Here is a 19,406-nt window from a genome sequence, read left to right on the forward strand (position 1 = left end):
TGTGGCTACTCTGGGTGATTGCGATGTGGGGGACTCTGTTCTCCGAGAGCAGCCCTCCTTGCAGCGCTGCAACTCCTGGAGGTATCGGACTCCTCCCTGAGGGAGAGCTCAGCAGATCTCCGAATCACTCTCCCTGCCTAATGCTGCTGGCAGGCTCTGTGTGTGCAGGGCTGGGAAGGAGGAATGGACATGCAGGGGAATACCAGCTCTGCTGGCCATATCACCTCGCTGGTGCCAGGGAAACAAATGAGCATTGGTTCTCATATAGAACTTTATGTAGTTTAGAAATAACAGCACTACGTCAGGCTGGAGGTTTTACTCAACTGCCACCAGGGCCAGAGGATCAGGGAGCTGCTGCCAGGGCTGCACCCCACCAGCATGGAACAAAGAACCTGTCCAGCTTGTCAGCTCATCAGGTCATGTTAATCTGCTGGCCGGTGGGGGTTGGGAGGGGAGGGCTGGTGCTTTATGGCTACTGGGTTTCTTTTAAACACTGGGTGGGTCATTTAAGTCATTTTGTATAACAGAGAGAGCATCCCCAAATGTGGGACATTGTGCTGGGATGTGACGTTGACATGTCACCGAGACAGTGTTGTGTCAGGACAGCAATGATGGCAGTAAGAATATCTTTGATCCCAAAGGGTCCTAAAGTGTTCGACAGACATTTTCCAGATAGATGGATCACTTCCCCACTGCTGAAACACAGCCACTTGTCGGGTGGAGCCCAGCATTTGTGTCGCAGCACAGCACCGCAGTGTCAGAGAGGGACCGGAGAAGAATTCTGTATCGACGATAAAGGCACGGAGGTGTTAGGGATGCAGAATGCAGTTGCCTAATGTGAAAGTTGGCCAGGGCCCAGGAGATAACATCTAATATGAGAATTTTAATGAGCACAAATTACCAGGGCTTCCAGTTTGTGTGTTCATGGAGACCTCTCATTCCTGGGCCAGACAGCCCAGTCCTGTGGATCTGATGGGCTCACGCAGCCTAGCATGGTGTGACTGCCAGTCATGCTGGGACACATCATTACTCCATGGCACAGCCTTAGGCATGACCTGCTGCCATCAAAGCCAAGGGGACATTTACCATGGGCTACACTGGGAGCAGACCCATGGGCAATGCAGAAACAGCGGGTGGGAAAGCTGATTGTCTGTGATCTCGGGGGTTCCTCTATCACTTGCGCTTCCTGCGTTTTCCTAACATGTCTGAATTAATTCATGATGCAAAGTAGAGGTTAGCCACTGGCCTTCTCTACATGTCCATATTCAGGAGAGGAAAGCAAGGGGGTAACGCAGCTGGGCAGGACTGGACGAAAGGCAGCAACTGATGCAGATTAGGAATCAGGGCCGGGAGGTATCAGAGCACAGCTCCCTGCCACAGCAGGGTTGTTCTCCTAAGAAAATCTTTAACTTCCTAAGCATGAATATTTCCTCCTGCAGCACAGTTACAGACTGAAAAATAACTAGGCTTGAACACTCATCTACTTAGTCTCGTCTCCCCTCGAGAGGGTAACAAGCTGCTTTTAATATTTGTTGTGTTTGTTAACAGATGCAGTAGTGACTGCTGAAGACTTCATATGCCAGTTACCACTGAAATGTAAGTAAGGAATTAAAATTAACAGCCATAAATAAAACAGACTACAAAGAACCCTATGTTATGTCACCCTGCTGGGATTTACTGAGACCCTGTTGGCTCTGGATGTTACATTGGATGGTCCTTTGGTGAGCTCCAGTCCGGGTTTTGCAACAGTCAGAATATTTTGGCTGGATATTGTCTTAGGAGGTGGTACTAGTAGGGTGGAATTCCCTCATGCTGGAGTTTGCACTGGATGCTTTTACAAAGCTGGATACTCTGGTAATGATAATAATTAAAAAAAAAAAAAACAACAACCCACAACCATATTCCTTGAATGGGGATGGAGTCTGCGGCCTTGTGAGCAGGCGTTATTAATGTGCCAATTGCTCTGATATGATCACATACACAGGGAGCAGTGTGGGCTGATGGAGTATAAACTAGCCTGGGCAATCTTTACGAGCTGAAATCCTGCACATCCCAGAAGGGTTTGTTTCTCTCCGCAGAGTTTGTGAGGCTATTTGAAATCTGCTTCAAAACCAACCAGCCAAACAACCGCCAGAAGCCCTGTTGCACCAGATTTCCCCGTGAGCTCGCAGGGATGTTCTTTTTTTTTGACAGAAACTCGCGTGTAACTTTCCCTGGAGGAACAGAGGATTTTTGTGATTGTTCTTGCGGTATTTTAAAACTGAGAAACTAGTAGAGTCTCTTCAGCCATCATGAGTGACTGACAACTCCGAGGTAAGGGTTTCACAATGCATGTTTGTTTAGATTAAGCTTTTGCAATGCAGGCTGTTAGCTAGGAGTGTGAGCCTTGTCGGCTTCTGACTTGTGGGTTTGCCTCCTACAATATGGCTAATGAATTAAGACAATGGAAAGCTGTGAAGAATTTCAGCAAACTCTGTGAGGATTTCCTCAATGCCCCAACCACCAAGCTGGGAGAAGCCTTATGGGGAAGGTGGGTTATTTCTGTTCTCTGCTTGTATGTTACATGCCAGATCTTAATGTAGGACACAAGGGAGAGTTATTCAGAAATATGTATTAGGACAGGGGTTCTCAGACTTTTGTACTGGTGACCCCTTTCACACATCAAGCCTCTGAGTGCGACCCCCCTTATACACTAAAAACACATTTTAATATTTTTAACACCATTATAAATGCTGGAGGCAAAGTGGGGTTTGGGGTGGAGGATAGCTAACTGAGTAGGAAACTATTTGCATATTTAAATTGCCAATGATAATTCAGCCTCCTTGCAAACGAAGGGGCCATCTGTGCATAGCAGGTACCTGCACAGCACCCGATAAGTGTGTTGACTGGCTGTTTCTCACAGGAGTAACAGCGTGGAAACAATTAAAAGTGATGCTGGTCGTAATTAGACATCCGAGTTAACACCCCTTGCTGATGTGCAGGGGGAGTTCACCCGTTGGGAAGTGCTGCTGTCTCCCTGTTTGGCTGTCAAACCGGTGAGGTAACGGGGCACTGGGCTTCGCACTAGGGGGTGTTCCCACAACCAGAGGGGCTGGCGGATGATGTTTGGGTTTGCTTTGTTTAATGAAAGGTCAGAGTGTGGAGAAAAACAGCTGCTCTGTGGGGAGCACATCAGGGAACAAAGGGCTCTTGGTGCCATCTGCCTATAGCTGGGAGAGGGCAGAACGCTAGGAGTTTGGGGACTTTCTGTCCCGCAGATTCCTGTTGTCTCCTGCAAAGTCAGGGCTATGAGGTCCTTTGCACTTCCCTCATGATGGAGAGCAGTGCCCTAGGGAGACGCATCACTTGGGAGAGGTAGGCATGTAAAGTACTGTCCTGCCAGCAGAGGCAGGCTCTGCGGGCACTGAGTTCTCTGCCCAGCACTTTTGGGCACAGAGCTGAGCAACGCGAGAAACCTTTGTCCCCTGCCTAGGGATCCATGCACCCAGTGGGACAACTCCCAGGAGTACGTACTGCTCAGGGTGGCACAACAGGTGCCTGGGGTGGGGCTGTTCACAGCTGAGACCCCTGAGAGACAGCCAGCTTGCACTGAGAGATGAAGGTTCCTGGGTGGTTCCCATTATTTCGGTCAGTCTAAGGTATTTATCTGGGACCTGGCACCATAGCAATCTGAGCAACGTCGGAATATTTACCAGGTCTATCCTCAGCACCCCTGGCGAGGCAGCGCTGGGCTATCCTCACCATTGTACAGCTAGGTAAAGGGAGCCACAGAGAGACAGGGATTTGCCCAAATTCACATCAGATGTCTGCGGCAGAGCAGGGACCTGAACCTGCCTCTTCTCCAGCCTAGGCTAACACCTGCCTCTGTGTCAAATATCAGTGGATGTAAAAGGCTGCACAGATTTGCACTCAGATAGACCTCAGCTCCCACACACACATACACACACCCAGGGGCGGCTCTAGACATTTTGCAGCCCCAAGCAGAGAGGGTCCGCTGGTCCACCGAAGCCGCAGGACCAGTGGACCCTCCACAGGCAAGCTGCCGAAGGCACCCTGCCTGCCGCCCTAGTGGCGACTGGCAGAGCATCCACCGTGGCTTGCCGCCCCAGGCACATGCTTGGAGCGCTGGTGCCTGGATCCGCCCCTGCACACACCGCTGGAGGTGTAAAAGGAACACCAGATGGAGAAAGCAGGGATGGGGCAAAGAGAGGAAAATCTTGAGAAGGGCAAGGTTCTCCCATGCCAAGTCTGCTCCCAGCTCAACCCCGTTCCCTCAGCTGGGGATCTGGAGATAGCCCTGACCCGAAGAGATGCCCTCCTTTGGGGTATGGTTAAGATGAATCCTGTAGTAGAAACAGACAGAAGAATAATCAGGTTTTGTCAAGTATCCCTGGTTCAGACAGCCCCAGCTGACAGCTCCTGGGATCACACCTTCTGATTTTAGCTTCCCCAAGTTGCTTTTACATGCTGGACTTGTCCTGTGTCTGCTGGAGAAAGCCTCGCATTACAGACCAACCCGGCAGGTTGTGTGAGCTGCTGAGCAGTGCCAGGTTTTGGGGGCAGCCCAGTGGCACACCCCGGCTTGTGCTGCTGGAGTCCTCCCTGCATCTCTCTGGTCCCTGACCCAGCTGCTGCTTAGTCCCCTGAGTCTCTCTGTTCAAGGGCAGCAGTAGAATCCCCCCAGGAAGATAGACTGCAAATTAGTTCACAGCTAAACTTGCTGGAATGCCTTGATCATGGAAAGCACAAGATCTCCACCACCCACCTCCTTGTCCTGTCCCAAACAAAGCTGGGGTCTCTCTTGATTTTTCCCAGTCTTGTTTTTTGATCTGCTTCCGAGGGGCTGTGCAGGACTCTGGGGCTCTGCAGGGTTCAGATTTTGAAGCCTGCGTGACATTTAGACAGGACGGCAAGAGTGCTGGGAATCCTTTTAGGAATCTTGTGTTTAGCAGATGCTCGCTTTGCATGGGGCTTCATCCTCTGCACAGACAGGGCTGCATGATGCCCTGGGATTCTGAGCCCCTGTGTTTCATCCTCTTTTGCACAGAGCAATTAGCACAGCAGCTTTTGACTCATGCTGGCTTCTCTCAGGGCAGGTCTCTATTGCAAACTTTGGCCAGCCCTGGTAGCTCTGTTGGTCAGCGGTATGAGAAGAGGTGAGTTTTAACCAGCACAGATGTGCTACCAAAAGGCCCTAATGCAGACATAGCTATAGCAGCAAAACTGCGCTTTTCGTTTATTTTGCACAGGGGGTGGAATAAGCTATACCAGCAAAGGGGCAGTTCTAGGGTATAAACGGTGTCCACACTAGGTATGTTGCTCTACTGGCAAATGCTCCGAATGGACACTTGGGCCTTGACTACACTGGCGCTTTACAGCGCTGCAACTTTCGCACTCGGGGTGTGAAAAAAACACCCCCGAGTGCTGCAAGATACAGCGTTGTAAAGCCTCAGTGTAATCAATGCTGCAGCGCTGGGAGCGCGGCTCCCAGCACTGCAAGCTACACCCGTAAGGGATGTGGAGTACATGGAGCGCTGGGAGAGCTCTCTACACCCGCAGAGGATGTGGAGTACGTGCAGCGCTGGGAGAGCTGGCGCTCCGATCACACGCAGCAGTGCTTTGAAGTGCAAGTGTAGCCATACCCTTGGCCTCAGCCATGGAGACTTGGTGTGAATTTAAAACAATGTAATTAAACGGATGCAAACTGCTGTGTGGATGCTCTTAAACCGAAAGAACAGGTGCTTGCAGCAGTTTAACCGAAGAGGTGCACGTTTGTGAGCCGACCAGCCTGCAGCCTTCGGCAGTTTGCTCAGAATTGTTTAGGGCTTTGCACTAGTTCTCTGAGGGTCTCAGAGGAAGAGTGGGGGGTTCTGTCCTCATGCAATGTGAGCAGGTGCTTCTTCTCTTGTCTCTCTGTCTTTAACTCTGCTAAGTATTTGTGAGGGAGGCAACCCTGGCTGTCAGTGACTGAGTTTAGCAGAAATATTCAGAGGGTGCTTCTAGGGAACTGCCGCAAATTTAGCCCCACCTTGGTCTGCTCTGAAAACACAGCTGGAAACACCTCTTCTGAGTCTTCTCTCCCTCATCTGGACCTCTGCTTTTCATCTGTAGTTTGCATTTTGTAAGTGCATTACCGAACCCAGGGACAGTTTGTGCAGATGCTCCTGCAAATATGCAATGTAAGTTCTACTGTGCAAAAAACTACTGGGGGAAATTAAGGAACATTTGCATTGGACCTGTCCCAAACAAAATCCCCAGACACACTCCTAATCTGCTCCCAATCCCATGTAATGTAGCAGTGCCAGACGTGATGCCTCCTGTGCATTTATAACGGTGCCAGAAGACACACTAAGGTGCAGAAGGCACACTAAGGTGCAGAAAGAACGCAGGTACTGTGTCTCTCCCTCCCTCACACACGCACCTGACCTCGTCATCACGCCCAGAACTTCAGGGCTCCCTTTTGGATTCCAATGAGGGTTAACACCTTTTGCACTTGCCAGGTTTGCTCTTGGAGGTGGCTTCTTTCGCTACAGAGTGTCTTTTATAGAAGCAAACTGAAGATGATGAGAGTCTTCTATGGGTAGGAAGTTTCCTACCTTAGGTGATGGTTTATAATGTATTGCACCACAGGTGATCCTGGAGCATTGGTACATGTAGTAATGATTAATTAATATTTTAGTAGTATTGTACCTAGAGGCATACTGTGTACTAGGGGCTGTATAGACACTTAGTAAGAGACAGTCTCTGCTCTCAAGAGCTTACAGTCTAAATAGACCAGGCAGACTAAGGGTGAAAGAAATAGAGTATTATCACCCCCTTTTCACAGATAAGAATAAGTCACATGGTGACTCTGTGGCAGAACCAAGGACTGAATCCAGGTGTACTGAGACCCAGTCTAGCCCCTTTACCACAAGGGCATTCTTCCTCATCAGTCTAACCAGCGCAATGGTATCTCCACCCAATGCGGATGGGCAGTGACAACATGAGCTGCAGGATACAGCCTGGAGAGAGACTCTGGGGCCCAGCTCAGGATGATGGGTGGATGTGAAAGCGACGTGGTAATGTAGCCAAGCAAGGTGGTGGCAAGGGGCAGGTGGGACCTCTGGCAGGCAGGAGTCTGTTCTAGATGCAGTCCCTGTTGCTAGGCTCCCAGCAGAGCTGCTGGGAATGCTTTGCAGAAGCCGGCAGAAGGACTCAAACCTCAACAATGCTGTGGAGAATTCTACTGCCAGGTTTTTTATTTCTTTCAGTGCTTAGCTTGATGGTTTATGGTTTTGGCAGAACTTTGGCTCTGAAATATAATATCAAATAAAGGCCTTCTGGTTAGGACATTGACTTAATGCCTCTTATTTTTATTGCCTGAGGGATTAAGCAGAACAAAGTGGCTTTGAGTGTGTATGTGGATGGATGCTTGCTGGCCGGAGGCATGCCAGGCACGCTCTGGTGGTGAAGTGATCCAGCGATGAACGTACGTGGCACTCTTCGCTGGAGCATCTCAAAGCACTTCCCTTGCGCGAGTGTTAGCACTCACCTGGTTCTCCAGATGGGGAAACTGAGGCTGAGAGGAAAAGTGACTTGTCCAGGGGGAACTAGCAATTCAGTGGCAGCTTCAGAACTAGAAGCCAGATCACCTGCCTCAGCCCACCCCTCCAAGCAAACCTTCTAACAGCTACCCCTCACTATCTCCAAGTAACCTCATTGCACATTTTTAATGGGAGGGAAAGGCAAAGCAAAGCGGAGCTGGTGTAATATAAACACAGGCTGAATCACTGCGTGCAAGGCTGGCGTTTCACTTTGTTTAACTTCTGAAGATTTATTTTAATCTGTATTTATGAAGTAGGTTTATTTAACGATGCTGAGGACTAGGCACCATTGGCAGAAAAAGATTCTCCTGTCCACACCAAATCTCTCCAATGATTAGTTGACCTTCCCGACGAGATTTGTAAGTGTGTAATAGCTGGGCTTTGCTGCTCCTGGTAACTGGCTGGGAGCATCACACAAGCAGCTCCAAGTATGGGTGGGAAGGCTGCCCTGGCTGCGAGATGGAGCAAAGTGGGAGATGCAGGAGGCCTGATTTCTAGCTCCAGCTGTGCCACCAACTTGCTGGGTGGCCATTGGTATGTCTCTGTTTCTCCATCCATAAAATGGGGATAATGGAAGCTACCCAGCCTTGTAAAGCACACCAGTGCCTAGCAATGCAATGGGCTACATTTATGCTAAGTATAGAGTTTAAGGCCAGACAGGACCAGATCAGCTGCTTGGGCCTCCTGTATGTGTCAGGCCTCCGCCCGCAGACTAAACCCAACTACTGAAATGAGGCCAAAGTATCACAGCCCTCAGGAGACTGGACTGTTCTGGGCCATGAGGATGGGGAAGGACTGAAGTGCACCAGAGCGCGAAGCCCCCACAGTGGCAGGGAGACAATTACGTGAGAGACACCCAGGTAATCCTGGCAAGTGACCCGCACCCAGCTGCAGAGGAAGGCAACAACAACAAAAAAACCCACAAAAGCACCCCAGGTCACTGCCAACGTGTGGCAGCCAGTGATACCTTGAGCACGTGAGCAAGAACCAGCCAGGCAAGCACCTGAGAGGGAGAATGCTCAGTGCCATCTCTAGCCATGGCCACCCCAATGCATCAGAAAAAGGAGTTAAAGGAAAAACCCAGAATACACTGGGGGAGGGAAGGGGTGGGATATCTCTTCCTGACCCCTGCAGCTGGCTACCTGAAACCATGAAGCATGAGCTTTTAGGAACATAAAATGTAAACTGTGAACCCCAGGACTGTTGAGTCCTAGTCCCCACCGTCACAAGCAACCTGTCATACAATCACACGCATACATTTGTCCAGTTCTCTCTTAAAATTAATTGTTGTTTGCCACCCAACTCCCGCTCGGAGGCTGTTCCAGAACCTCCACCACTCTTGTGGTTAGAAACCTTCTAATTTCCAGCCTGAATTTGTTCATAGCCAGTTTATTCCCATTTGTTCTGTGCCAGCATTGTTCTGTAGCTTTAATAGCTCTTCGCCCTCCCTGGTATTTATCCCCAATGTATTTATAGCAGTCAGATCCCCTCTCAGCCTTCTCTGTGTTAGACTAAACAAGCCGAGCTCTTCCAGTCTCCTCTCAAAGACAGGCTCTTCATCCCCCTGATCAGCTCCGTAGCCCATCTCTGCACCCGTTCCAGTCTGAATTCTTCTTTCTTGAACCTGGGCGGTCAAGAGTCTGTGCACGGTCAAGTGGTCCTGTGTCTGTAAGCCATCAGTCTCACGTGCTGTCAGTTACTGGAACCTGACAAACATGTGGGTGGGAGCAGAGGAGAATTTCCTAGCAAGCTGAAAGTAGGAGGAGGCACTTTTGAAGATGGTCCAGTTTACACCAGTGGAGAATTTGGCCCAGCATTTCAGGCAGTCTGCAGACTCAGGCAGATACTACCACCTCCTCTGACACTTGGTCCATGTTTGGAAAGTGTTCTTTGCAACCAGGTGCACAGTTCTGTAGCAAGGGGTGGGTGCCAGGGATGGCAGAAGACATGGGGCCTCTGAGACAGACAGACCCTGAGTGGCAGATGCTGCACAGCCAGCAGTTAGTTCTCTGTAACCTACTGCAACTACTTTTGTTTACAAATGGATTCATACCATCTGAAGTGGAGGTCATAAAAAGTCTGGCCCCAGAACAGACACTAACAGAGCTGTGAAGTTCCCAGAGACGCAGTGTTCTTGTATCATTTCTGGGTTGTTGAGCTGTCACTTCTAATGCCTGCAGAAGGTGACAGTGGCTGCATCACAGAGGGTTTGGCGTGCGACATGCAAAGAGGGGAAAGCTCTAATCTCTGAGCAGAACTGCCAGTGCCTGGGCCACGAGGCTCTGACTCCAAGGGCTACTCTTGCAGTAATGTAAATAGTTCCCTGACCATAGGGCTGGGCTAACTGGCTCGAGTTCACTCTATTGCTTGGCCTCCAGGTGGCTGGAAAATCATGTCAGATAGAACAGGGCTGCTGCTGTAGGTTGGTAGCAGGGGACAGGTGGAGCCAACATTAGACAACAAGCATCATAAAAATATGAACGAAAAACTCTGCTTTCTTGAGCAGGAATGGCTGTGTAGGCAATGCTGCTCTCCCGGTATCCAACCGCACAGCTGCTAGGGGTGCAGGACTCAGCTCAGGCACAGTGTTGCTCTAATCTAGCCATGAGCTGCAGACCCATCCGCTTCCCAAGTGTTTAGATTCTTGATTCTATTATGTGCCAAGAGCTTGTGCAAGATGTGGTGTGTTGATGCTGGTGGGCTGTAGGCAGGGACCAATGGCTGTTCTGTACCAGGGAGAGCTGCCAGCCTGTCAAAAGAAGACGATGCTTATCAGCAAATCGCATGCTACTTCTCACTTTCTGTGCGAGGTTTACAGCGCGGGTCTGGATCATGGGATGGGGGCCACGTGTCCCATAATACCCATGTCTGTCTCATGGTAAAGTGTGTCGTTCTTTGCATTGCAGGTGTAGGTCCACCGCCTCATTAATCTTATTATGGCCCACTGGTATCTGACAGTAGCATGTCCAGGCCCTACTCACACTTCAGGACCCATTGTAATAGTGGCTGTAAAAGAAACAGAAACAGAAAAAGGCCAGTGCCATGCCCGCAGGGGGCTCACAATCTGCAGCCTGATGGGCTAATAGCACGGTCTGAGGCATCCAATCTAAATACTTCACAAGTGGAGACACAGACACTTGTGCTATAGAGGATGGAGGCAAATTTAGGATGAAAATGATGGGCCAGGCTGTCCCCTGCCTAGCGGCTTGTGTGTCATTCACAGCTGTGCACAGTGAGTGAGGCACCCCACTGCCAAACCAGGATGACAGCACAAATCCCGTCTGCACCTGTGCACAAGGCTGGGAGCACAGGCACCTGGTGGTTTGTCCTCTGGGACACTTGTGAGACATGCTGTAGTCTTTTGCCATGGCTCTGAACCCGGGATTTAACCCAGTATGATGCAGAAAGCTCCATCAGTGTCTGTCTTCAACCTACCTGCCTGACTGCCCATCAGAACTCATTCTCCCCTGCAATCCTGATCTGGGCGTGTCAGGCAACGGGCGACAGCTCATCTGAACATGCTGAAGTGGGTTTGGTCTACTCCAATAGGCTGACCAGCTGTCAGGACCAGGGGGCTAGCAATGCAAGCAGGCATGAGAAGGGTGCAAAGTAAACAGGACTGAGACCACAAAGTGGAGGGTCCTGTCAGACACGTGGCAAAGCAAACACCTCCCAAGGCATTAGCCTGCTACAGCCTGGCCTGGTTACTTTGGTGCAAGTTTACATGTAGAGGAGGCCTTAGGAACCTAGGGTTCACCACGAAGGCCTCTCTAGTCTGGTGCCTGCCTCTAGCCTTCCCCAGTGCAGTGCCTAACACTAAAGGAAGAGCAGAAAACCCCATCATGCACCTGGCAAACTGTGCAGTGCTGGGCGTGGGGGGGAGCAGCGATGGCCAAAGCACATTTGTTTTAAAAACAAAAATGAAATGAGTACTTGGAGAGGGGCCGACCCTGGGCCCACACCCCACTTCAAACCCCAAAGCCTGGGATGCTGTAGAGAGTGAGCAAAGGGGCACTCCACAGGCTGGTACTCTAGGGTGGTGTTGGCCCTATCACGTGTCTGACCTGCCTCATGCTGCCCCCTCTCTGCATGGGATGAATTTCACACATTGTTTCTAGCAAATAGTCATTTGATTTTCCTGGACTGTGTCCCCTTTCTACAAATGTCCCAGCCAGCCGGTGAGCTGTACAGACAAGAATTTTCACCGGAACAGTGAATTTTAAATCAATGTTGCAAAATATTAGTGGAAAACAAATTCTGAATGTGTAATGGTGAGTATTTATGCTGCAAACCTGACCGTAAGCATTACAGCAGTGCAGACGGGAAAGAGCCATACTGTGTCACCTACACACCCAATCAAAACAGCTCAGCTTTTGAATTCCTGCAGCAAAGCGGCAGTGAAACCATTTGGGAAATAACTTGGAAGAATGACTAAATTCCAGAAATCTGCCCTTTGTGCAAGGAACTAACACTGTGAAATTCATCAGATAAATTGTGCATTACAAATGAGAAGATTATTCACCCAGCTCCAGGCCATGATGCCAGCTTCTGCTCCCCCAAACATTCTTATCATGTATCCAGCAGGCAGGGTTTGTGCTTGCTGTGACGAACTGGGAATGTTCTTAATGTTTTCTCTGAATACTGTGTCAGTGCCTCAGTGTCCCCTATGCAGTTCTTAATATCTAGGTGGTGGAATAAGGGTGTGTGATTGCTGCAGAGGAAGGGGCCAGTGCACCTAAATGCCTGGCACTCTGTCTCCTAGCAACTGATGGCCTGGGCCCCTCCTCTGCAAAGGTGCCAGCTGAAGGTGTTGGAGACAAAGAGATCAGGTGACCTCCTGGCCCAGGAAAGGGGCTGAGGAGAGAGGAGGGGCTGGAGGGGGTTGTTAGTCTGGAGTTGGCTGAGGATTAGGAGTGAAGTGCAGATGTGGGGGTCTGGCTCACTGCCCCCCAGAATGGACCCGGCCGAGGAGTCCGGTTTGCTGTATCTACAAGCTCTGTTTTAGACCCTGTTCCTGTCATCGATTAAACCTCTGTGTTACTGGCTGGCTGAGGGTCAACGTCTGACTGCAAGTGGGGGTGCAGGACTCTGTGGCTTCCCCAGGACCCCGCTGGGGCAGGCTCGGTGTGGGAAGCGCACGGAGGGACAGAGGATGCTGAATGCTCCAAGGAGAGACCCAGGAGGTGAAGCCATGTGAGCTTCTTGCCCTGAACAAGTCTGCTCCAAGGGAGAGGAGGCTCCCCAAAGTCCTGACTGGCTTGGTGGGGAGCAGTTCCAGAGCATCGCCCGGTGACTGAGTGACACTTGCAAGCTGGTGGGACTTCACAAGGGGTCATATGCTGCTGCCATTGGAATATTATCTCCTTTGTCCTGTCTCCAGTCCTCACACAAGCATCTGGTCCTTCTCTCCCCGACTCAGTAAACCTCAGGAGAGCCCGTTTACATTACGGATAGCTGCATATGTTTAGCAAGGAGCAATATATCAGCAATTTGGTTATTATGGATTTTTTCTGCAATCTTCCAGGCAGATCATGTTGGTCTATCTCACCTCATGTGGAGGAGGCTAATGGTGAATTATCCAGATGGTTTACATTTTTTGGTTTGAATGGGGCTCCCAAGTACCAATTTATCCTGACAGAATTGCAAACAAGAAGGCTTGCTGTCATCTTGGATGCTAGGACAAGTTTCTCCACAAATGAACACAGAGCAATTCAGGTTACCCTAAATTCTCTCGACCGATGGGATAACGGAATAAATCTCTTACTACCCTGCTAATATTTAGACTGGGAATAGTTTGCAGCAACCTGAGCTTGACTGATGTCTTCAATAGCTTGAAGAATCATATTTCATGGCATGAGACTGGGAGGAAGAGCTGGAAACAGGTCCTCCTGCCCCATCCATTCACTTTCCCCTTTCTCTGTGTGACAAATGAAAGCACCTCAAGGGTTTAGGCTGCAGTCTTCGGGGAACACTGGAATCTGTTGTTTCTGACTTCTCCTGTGTATTTGAGATGTAGTTACACAGGAGGTCAGACTAGCCCCCTTCTAGCTTTAAAATCTCAGAAGTGTCTGCAGCAAAGCCAAATTTTAGCTAAATATCTCAGCATGCCCCATCTCCAGCCAGGACACAAACTCACTTGCTCTGCTGGGCCAGCAGCCAGCCCAGGCTTCTGAGGTTTTGTCTGGGGTAGAACATGGAAAATGAAAGGAATTTGATTCAAGTATGTTGGCACCCTCTGAGGTTGCTTTCCAGATGAAACTCCAAGGCCTTTGCACGGCAGAAGGCCCAAATGGAGGGTTTAAGTGGGATGTAAGTGGTGCACAGACATGATGCTGGCCCTCTGCGTGCGGGGAGCTTTCTCTGCAAAAGTTCTAGCAGCTGTGTTTACAGCTGGGAATGTTTGCCTAGACAGCGAATTCTGCAGAAGGACTGGAGAGGGTTCTCTGAAGCTAATTTTGAATTCATAATCATGACTATTTGAACCAGAAATCTGCTATAATCAGCAAAGGGAAAGCTACCATGTGACCAGTGTGTCCAATCAAAAGGAATGGTGCTGGAATTTCAAATACTGAACGCATGCAAGGAACCAGTGTTTTATTTGTAATGAAAGAGATGCCAGGGCTCAAGCAATTTTTTTACTGTCATAACTGACATGGCAAGCCCAGACATGCTGTGGCTCTGAACTCCCAGGCCCAGAGGTGCTGGGACTCTGACCTGGCACAAATTAACCACTGTAATGAATGGCTTGTGGGCCGAGAATGGTCTGCAGAAATTGTTCGGCGACTGATTTTGCACCAGGATTTCCTTTGGGAGAATTGGATCCCATCTGCAGGGGGAGAAGAAGGCAGGACATGCCAGATTCATTGTTTTTTGCAAATCCTCCACCCTGGTCTACTCTGAGAGTGAGTTTTGGAAAATTTCCCTTTTCTCCTGAATCTCAGAGTGTGTTGGAGCAGCAAGGGAAATGCATCCCAGAGTCCAGCCCTCTCCCCTCTCTGCGAATTCCCTGTCTCTGGCCTGCAGATGTTACCATGAACTCCTCAGCGGCAGGGTGCACGTGGGGAGACTGCTGGGCTTCACATTCAGTCCCAAGCAACACAAGGCTTTCTAGATCAAAGGCAACACACAGAATTGCAGCTGGAAGCTAGCGCAGATGTCGAGGAATTGGACCAGAAATGCTCCCTGCACTCAATGCCATCTAGCTTTAGTCACAAACACAGAGCGGTTGTAACCGTCAGGCAATCTTGTGCCCTATTCACAAGTCAGTGTTGTCTAGTCTGTGATAAGAGCCTGGCTGCCTGTTGCTCCAGTGCAAACCCCGCCGTGTGTGTCCAGAGAAGACTACGTCCCCCCCACCTCCCTGTAGCCATGCTCCTGGCCTCACTGTGTCATGGATGGAGGCTCCCCAGGAGCGCCTGTGGCAGACGGGATCCTGTCCTGGAGCCCCAGACACTTGTTTAGAGGAGAATGCTTTTTGCTGCCTTTGCTAGCTCTGCCTCCCTCCTATGGCACCTCAGTGACTCCCTCTGGTGAGAGCAGAGCCCAGGGAGGTGGGGCACTAGGTGGGCCCAAATCCAGGGCAAACTGTGCCTCTCTGATGAGCTCTGTGAACCTTGCCTGGGCCCCATGGAGTAAAGTGAGAACACTAGGACCAGTCCAAAGCTCTGGGTATGGGAAGCGCCTGGCTGCAGATGTTGGGAGCTGCTGGCTGCTGCTCACCCCCCGGCAGCTGGGAAGGTGATTGCAGATTAGGACAAGTGTATAGGATGTGCACTTTGCTGCAGAAGGGCCCAAACTCAGCCACAATCCTCCTCTGCAAAATGTTTCTGCTCCAGAGCTGGATGTCCATGCTGCGCCATGTGACCGTGCATGCTCTCTCTTCGTGTGTGTGTCAGTCCGGGCCGGGGGAAGGGGCTAGCGCTGCCCAAGGGTCAGGCCTCCCCTGCACACTTCCCCACGTTGGGAAACACTCCTGGCCTCACTGAAGCACTTGACAGTGTTTATAAAGCAGCCTGCAGCAAACAGCCTTCAAAGCACAGCACAAGTTGGTGTTTACCCGAGTGACTATTTATTTGAAGCCCACCCCCCGCCATGCTGCTGCAGAATCTAACGACAAGCACATGGGAAGTGCTGTGCTCCTGCCAGGGCAGTTTTCGGGGGGCCATAGCAGGGTCGTGGGGAAGCTCAAAGTCACGGGGATAGGAGGATGGCAATGACCCTTTGCCCGGTGTGTGAGAAATAGTTCACAGGCCTCAGCACCGTTCTGCAATCAAAGCAGCCCTTAGCTTTCCATTTTAGCATGAACACCTCAATTGGAGATGTGCTCTCTCAACACATGGGCAAGACAGGGGTCATGTCCCCCTCCAGCAGCTGGTCCATTAGAGGATGATGGTCTATTACTGCCACCAGCTAACAGGATTTACTCCTTCAGCTCAAGTGGTAGAGGCCTGTAGTTGGGTGCTGGGTTCAGATCCTGCTGCCAACCAGTGCTCAGAGTTGTTATGCTATCAGAGCAGGGGAGGAGCAGGGGATTTCTCGAATCCAGCTCCTCTGTGCAGATTTCAGTGGTGGCCCTGCACTGGCCCTCTGCCAAGGGGGATCTCCCCCATCCTGGGCATCGCCAGAGACCTCTTTCCTTCCTCTCATGCAGATTGCCCGGAGCAGCTAACCCAGAACTCCTCTTGGCCATGGGGCCTGTGGTCAGCAGTGGAGTTGAATATTCCCCAGCACTGGCCCTGAGGCACATTCTCACCCTCAGCTGCTGCATAAGAGTGGATCCGTTCCTTCCAGCTGGAGGCAGGCTAAGCCACAGGGAGTGAGAGGTGGGGAAAGGACGTCAGCGGGCCCAGAACTGTTCTCGAAGGCCCTGAGGCACTTCCACCAACTGCACTGGGCTTTGGCTCAGCTCTCAAGATCGTGGACGAAAACCTCATTGCCTGGGCTGGGACATTGGACACTCGCTGAGACAGAAGACTAGGAAATGCACTGGGCTGGCCTAGAGGAACTAGCAGGGCTGGGGGTTCTCTGCACGCCAAAGTCAGCCTGGAGTAACGGGAGGTGGGAATGCACAAGAAGTGATACTTTAAAGTAGTGGGTTTAATGCCCAGAAGAGTGCAGTGGAGATATAGTTTCTCTAAGCTCTTGGCTATTGTGGTGATGGGCCGGGGGGAAGTGACAGGAATGACCATCAGAATCCTCTTCGTCAGCCAGTGTGTCTCCAGGCCAGGACACTTCCCAGGAGAAGTCCCTGGGGTGAGGAACCAGAGGGTGACCCCCTCCTGTTGGTAATGCCTGCATGGGTTTGCAAAATCTGTCCAGCCCTCTTCCCCTGGCCGACTGTCGCTGGTTGGTACCTGCATGCTAGTGGGATTCGAGGCTGCGTTTGCAAGTGCTGGTCTGAAGCCAAAGTCTGAGCATTGTAAACAGCTCGCTGGCTGCTGACCCGCTGAGGGAGGGAGCGGCTGCCACGCTGAACTGTAGGAGGCACTGGCAGATTGCTGCATAGCTGAGATTAGCAGCATGGCACTTGGCTTGAACTGTTTGCAGACTCATTTGGGAGGCCGACGGCCAGATCCTCAGCTGGTGCAAATGACCATGGCTCCATTGAAGCCAATGGAGCTGCACCAATTTACTCCAGCCAAGCACCTGGGCTCCTAGTGTACAAACTCTGCCGAAAGCCCTGTTCCCCTCAGCGTGTGAGAGATCCTGGTACCATGGGGATGGGACTCTCTCTGTGCCATGCTCCTCGCGGTTTAGAATCAGCACAAGCCCATTTCCAGCTAAGTGGGGGTCATACTGCATCCCCCACTGAGTTCCAGACCCATCTAGACTGGCCCTGGGAGCACTGGCGATGCAGAATTATTTTAAAGGGATTAAAATCATTTTCCGTTTCATTTGATCTCACAGTGTGAATGTTGTCCCCTTTATTCACCACACAATGGCAGCAGTTGGTGGGGTTTTGCATTGCCAGCTGCACCCAGAAGAGCTGTGTCAGAGTTTTCTATTAGCCGGGAGGTCTCACTTCTTCCAGACACACAATACACAGAAATCACTTCCTCGATCATTTCCAAAGTGAAGGAGCACATGTTCCCTTGGCTGCACTGTCTGGGCAGTGTGCATATTCTGGAGTCCAGGCCAACATTGCCAGTTCTGTACGGTTGCTAGGTTTGTTTGCAAACTCTGTAGCTGTTGATCACACCTCATATCCTGAAGCTTCCCCCTTTTATCCTTCATTGCTCAGTCTGGGAAGTGTCCATGCTAGAGCTGGCAGGAAACTGCTTTTATCATGAAAACATGTTGCTTTTTTTCAACATCTTTTATTCAAGGGTCATCCAGATCTTCAGTTAGACCATGGAATTTGCTGTCACAGGATGCCACTGAGACTAGAAACTTAACAAGATTCAATGCGCAATTAGGCACTTATCTGGAGAGCAGGAATAGATTCATAGATTGCAGGGCTGGAAGGGACCTCGAGAGGTCATCGAGTCCAGTCCCCTGCACTCATGGCAGGACCAAATACTGACTAGACCATCCAAGATGGACATTTATCTAACCTACTCTTAAATATCTCCAGAGATGGAGATTCCACAACCTCCCTAGGCAATTTATTCCAGTGCTTAACCATCCTGACAGTTAGGAACTTTTTCCCAATGTCCAACCTAAATCTCCCTTGCTGCAGTTTAAGCCCATTGCTTCTTGTTCTATCCTTAGAAGCTAAGATGAACAAGTTTTCTCCCTCCTCCTTATGACACCCTTTTAGATACCTGAAAACTGCTATCATGTCCCCTCTCAGTCTTCTCTTTTCCAAACTAAACAAACCCAATTCTTTCAGCCTTCCTTCATAGTCATGTTCTCTAGACCTTTAATCATTCTTGTTGCTCTTCTCTGGACTGTCACCAGTTTCTCCACATCTTTCTTGAAATGCGGTGCCCAGAACTGGACACAATACTCCAGCTGAGGCCTGACCAGAGCAGAGTGGAGCGGAAGAATGACTTCTCATGTCTTGCTCACAACACACCTGTTAATGCATCCCAGAATCACGTTTGTTTTTTTTGCAACAGCATCACACTGTTGACTCATATTTAGCTTGTGGTCCACTATAACGCCTAGATCCCTTTCTGCTGTACTCCTTCCTAGACAGTCTCTTCCCATTTTGGATGTGTGAAACTGATTTTTCCTTCCTAAGTGGAGCACTTTGCATTTGTCTTTGTTAAACTTCATCCTGTTTACCTCAGACCATTTCTCCAATTTGTCCAGATCATTTTGAATTTTGACCCTGTCCTCCAAAGCAGTTGCAATCCCTCCCAGTTTGGTATCATCTGCAAACTTAATAAGCGTACTTTCTATGCCAATATCTAAGTCGTTGATGAAGATATTGAACAGAGCCGGTCCCAAAACAGATCCCTGCGGAACCCCACTTGTCATACCTTTCCAGCAGGTCTTTGGGGTAGGGGCTGTCAGTTACAACGTGTGTGTGCAGCAGTAGCTAAAGGGAAGCCTGTACTTGGTTGAGCATCACTGTAACACAAATAGTAATATATTAAGTCCATTTTACAGATAGAAGAAATGGGGCACAAAGAAGAAAGAGTTTTGTTCAGAGGTTACACAGCAAATGAGTAGTGGAGGCAGATGAGAACCCAGGGGCCCTGACTTCCAATCCCCTATTACAGACATTGCTGGCACCCTTTTCTACTATAGGGACATTGTCACACACACAGCTAGTGTGACCAGACAGCAAGTGTGAAAAATCGGGACGGGATGGGGATAATAGGAGCCCATATAAGAAAAAGACCCAAAAATGGGGACTGTCCCTATAAAATCGGG

General features: G+C 50.1%; 1 protein-coding gene across 1 annotated transcript in view; it reads left to right on the plus strand.

Annotated features, from left to right (window-relative positions):
* The first annotated feature begins 1,536 nt into the window (after positions 1-1,536).
* RSPO1 (R-spondin 1) overlaps positions 1,537-19,406 on the plus strand; it is a 45,525-nt gene continuing 27,655 nt past the window's right edge. Inside the window, exons 1-2 of the mRNA XM_030539384.1 lie at positions 1,537-1,596; positions 2,079-2,313. The gene's annotated coding sequence lies outside the window, so the exon portion shown is untranslated. The remainder of the gene's footprint in view (positions 1,597-2,078; positions 2,314-19,406) is intronic.

The sequence above is a fragment of the Gopherus evgoodei genome, chromosome 20, assembly GCF_007399415.2.
Source record: "Gopherus evgoodei ecotype Sinaloan lineage chromosome 20, rGopEvg1_v1.p, whole genome shotgun sequence".
Classification (NCBI taxonomy): Eukaryota; Metazoa; Chordata; order Testudines; family Testudinidae; genus Gopherus; species Gopherus evgoodei.